Source organism: Nannospalax galili, unplaced genomic scaffold (assembly GCF_000622305.1).
Source record: "Nannospalax galili isolate Female #2095 unplaced genomic scaffold, S.galili_v1.0 scaffold125, whole genome shotgun sequence".
Classification (NCBI taxonomy): Eukaryota; Metazoa; Chordata; class Mammalia; order Rodentia; family Spalacidae; genus Nannospalax; species Nannospalax galili.
The window spans coordinates 100,537-104,833 of NW_008354705.1; the positions used below are offsets into that span (position 1 = coordinate 100,537).

At 42.3% G+C, this 4,297-nt stretch overlaps 1 long non-coding RNA gene across 1 annotated transcript in view; it reads left to right on the plus strand.

The window, feature by feature from the left end:
* The first annotated feature begins 419 nt into the window (after positions 1-419).
* LOC115067503 overlaps positions 420-4,297 on the plus strand; it is a 46,692-nt gene continuing 42,814 nt past the window's right edge. Inside the window, exon 1 of the long non-coding RNA XR_003846913.1 lies at positions 420-533. This is a non-coding gene — a long non-coding RNA (uncharacterized LOC115067503). The remainder of the gene's footprint in view (positions 534-4,297) is intronic.

Sequence of the window (4,297 nt, forward strand, 5' to 3'; positions counted from 1 at the left end):
CCTCCCTCCCACACTACCGCCACCACCCCCTTTGCCTCCTCAAGAAACTTACTCAGTGCACTGTTGCCCTGTCCTATATTCTTATACCTAACTGCAACAGACCAAGCTGTAGGTTAGGATGGCTTCTAAAAAGCTCTACCTCTTCCAGGAAGGAGACTGCCCTTGCCTTCCCTGTAGACAAGGAGCTAACAATGAGGAGCTGGAACAAAACTATAGCTACATTTTAGTAGCTGTAAGAGTTAGTTTTTAGAGCAGCAAGATATGTTCATGTTAAACTACAAGCTGGTCACATAACCTGGCAACAAAGAGAGGCTAGTTTAATGAGAAGCTAGCAGGCATCTGCCAAGGTCAGCAACGGGCAACACCTGCCAAGGTCAGCATCGGGCAATGTCCACTAAGGTTGTCAGTGTCCAGCAGATACCACAAGGTCAGCAGTTAGCAAAGCATGTCAAGAATGGAGACAGAGGGGCTTCAACACGTGGCCACCCTAACTGGGCAAGCAGCACATGAACAGTGCCTGATCGTCTCCCCAGGTGGGCTGGGGCTGGAACTCACTATATAGACCAGGCTCGCCTTGATCTCACAGAGATCCACCTGCCTCTGCCTCCTGAGTGCTGGGATTGAAGGCATGCATCACAGTGCCTGGAGGTATGTGAGTGTTTTGCCTGCCTGTATGTAAGTGTACCCATGATATGCAGTGCCTGCAGAGGTCAGAAGAAGGTACCAGGTCCCTTGAAGCTGGGGTTGTAGAAGGTTGTTAGCCAGCATGTGAATGCAGGGAACCAAATCTAGGTCCTCTGCAAGAGCAGCCAGGGTTCTTAAGTGCTGAGCCATCTCTGTAGACACCTTACATTGTATTTCTGCCATTCTCACTGTGATGCGTTACGGAGAGTTTCTTCTCTAGTTGCATCCATTTGGTGTTCTACGTATCTCTTGTGTTTGGGTGTCTACTTCTTTTACTAGGGTTTTTTTGGAAGTTTTCTGCAATAATTTTATGAATAGTCTAGTCTACTTGCTTTTTTATTAACATTTTTTATTTATTTTTATTTTATGTGTATGAGTGTTCTGCTTGCATGTAAGTGCACCTGTGTCATGCAATGCCAGCAGAGGACAGAAGAGGGCTTCGGATACCCTGGAACTGGAGTTATGGATGGTTGTTAGCCACCATGTGGGTGCTGGGATTCGAATCCAGGTCTTCTGCAAGAGCAGTCAATGCTCTTAACCGCTGAGCCATCTCTTCAGTCCCCTGTATTTGTTTTTATCTCTGCTCCTTCTATACCACGAACCCTCAAGTTTGGTCTCTTGTATGCATACCAGACTTCTTGAAAATTTCATTCATGCTCCTTAAGTTTCCCCTTATACATGCCCGTTTGTATTATTGTCTAGACTTGTCCTCTGTCCCTGAAATCCAGCCTTCTGGATGGTCTTGTTTGCCAGTGATGGTATCTGTTGTGGTTTTTATTTGATTGACCATCGCCTTCACTTCAAGTATTTCTATTTGGTTCCTTTTCAATGTTTCAATCCCCTTGCTGATATTTTCCCTCCATATTTTGGACTTTCCCCTCCAATTTATTGACTTTTTCATTTACTTTGGAGAATGTCTTGTCAAGGTCTTAGATAGATTTCCTTAATTCGTGCATCTGTTCATTTGATTCTTCTATGTGATCATGAATTCTTTTTAAAAGCAAAGTCTTTCTCAGACATATCAACTATGTCTGCAGGTTTGGATTCCTTATGGGGGAGTTGGTCAGTTGGGTGTGTCGTGTAGTGCTAGTGGAGGTCAGAAGAGGGCTTTCGGTCCCCAGGAACTGGAGTTACAGATGGTTCTTAGTCATCATGTGGGTGCTGGGAACTGAACCTGGGTCCTCTGCAAGAGCATCCAGTGCTCTTAACTGCTGGGCCATCTCTCTAGCCCTGAGATTTTATTTTTTGATACAAGCAACTATGTGTATTTTCAGAAACAATGATCTTTTCTTTCAGTTTATATATTAAAAATCTCAGTGAGAATACTATATGTTTAGACTTGCAAAGTGGTTTTTATTTACTTATTTATTTATTTTTATTTACTATTATTTTTTATCCTTTTTTTTATTCTGTGAAAAGAAAAGTGTAGGAAGTTGAGTAAACTTCAGTGACATGAGTAAAAAGTAGGACTTTATATACCACACAGAACCTGGTTCAAATCTTGTTCCATCACTTCCTGATTGACCTTGGGAGAGTTAGCTAACCTCTTCATACCCCAATTTTGTGGAGGGAAGGCAACTAATAAGAGATCATAAAATGGAGCCAACCCAAGAATTTTCACAAGCATGATCCAGAAATCCCAAACTGTGAGAGAAAAGTGCTGCACTCTGACACCACAAAGCTGCAGTCAGGCACCTAGTGTCCTGACCCTTAGACCAGAACCTGACTTTGATCAACTAGCACTGCCCTTATTTGCATGAACCTGATTTTCCCAGCCTCTATTTGCATGGCAGAGATTACAGAACTGGAAATTACGTGCACAATGGCTCATGCTAACCTCCTAGCAAATCTGGAATATGCTCTTTCGCACAGTGCAAATTACATGCCAAGAAAGCCACTCAACCTGAAAGTACTTCTGTTGAACAGGGAATCCCTCCCATGACATTTCTCTGTGCCGTGGGCTCGATTCCAGCTGTTCTCCAGACTGCTTCCCACCTTCTAGTGTAGTCAAGAAATTGTTCTTCATTTAATGATTTCTTTTCCATCTTAGAATTTACTGTAAGGATAATTACAAAGATAAATGTATAGGAAAATGGCAAAACATGAATTGTGTAACTTCTCTCATAGTTTCTGTCTCTTTTCTTTTTCTGTTTATTTTTAAATGGGGTCTCCCTATAGCCCTAGCCCCAGTTGACTTTGAACTTGTTATGTAGACCAGTCTGGCCTCCATCTCACAGAAATCTACCTGCCTCTGCCTCCCTAGTGCTAGGATTAAAGGCATGTACCACCACACCCAGCCCACTAAGTTTCTGTCTCTTGTTTAGTATCACTCTCTTATAGTCCAGATGACAGGAAATGGAGGCTCAGGATAAAATGAAGGGCAGTCCTCAGCAGCCCCAGCTGTCAGTCAGGACCAGCCTTTCCCATCATGTTATCTTTCAACACAGAGTGCGCTCATCTCTTTGCTCTTCACTTGCTGTGGGATAATATCTGACTGACCGGTCCCATCTCCATAACTACTTCAAATCCTTCACATCTTTGGTTAGGATGAGTTGGCCTTCTCACCACTGTGAGTATCCTCAGAGCTCTGCCCTACTTTATGCTGTCCTCCTCATTTCTTCAACCTGTCATCTTCATATTGTCATGTCCATATTTGCGTATATGTATTTAGTTATAGAAACTCAAGTGTGCAAAAATACAGCTTTTTTGGAGGAGATGGTCTTGCCATGTAGCCCAGGCTGGCTTTGAACTCACAATCCTCCTGCTTCAGCCTCCTTGGTGTGGGTGACTGGTGTGGACCACTATACAGATATAATTTTATTTTTAATAAATTTTTCTTTTTGGTCCTTTTGAGCTCCCTGTAGCCTCAGCTGTCCTGGAACTCACTATGTAGACCAGGCTGGCCTTGAACTCACAGAGATCTTCCTGCCTCTGTCTCCTGAGTGCTGGGATTAAAGGCGTGCGCCACCACGCCCGACCCTTTTTTATAAAATAAAAAAAATTTTTTGAAGAAGCATTTCATTACAGCTTTAACATACTCAATAACAGTTTACAGAGCAAAGATACATCTCTTTCAAAAGTGGCTATAAAATTTTTAGGTTTGCTGTTGATTAATACAGTTATACAATATTGAACTCAGTATAAGCCCTGTAAGACATAAAATTGAATGAGATTTGAACCTTTCAAAAAGCTCTCCATTTCATTTAAAAATATACTGTTTCTTACAGAAAGACTCATTGGTTTTGCTGCTAACACTGAGGTGTTGGCTCACGCGTCTCTAATCTGTATGTATCTGATTATTAGTAGTCATAATCAGTTGCACTCGGATCCTTGGCACCTGTGTATTTCTATAAAGTCATCAGGTGGATTTCAATGGTAATGTTCATCACCTCTACTAATTAACATGACATAAATTTTTATGCTTCCTCCTCAAATATAATACATTTTTGTAATTTGTTGATTTGTGTGTGTGTGTATCACACAGAACATCCCAAACTATCTTATTCAACTACATACCCACTTCCCAGATGGCACCCTCCCCCCACTAGAGCCCTTATACTCTGTTATCCCTGCTACTGTCTGCTGTGCAGTCGGCACCCCCAGCCATTCCTCA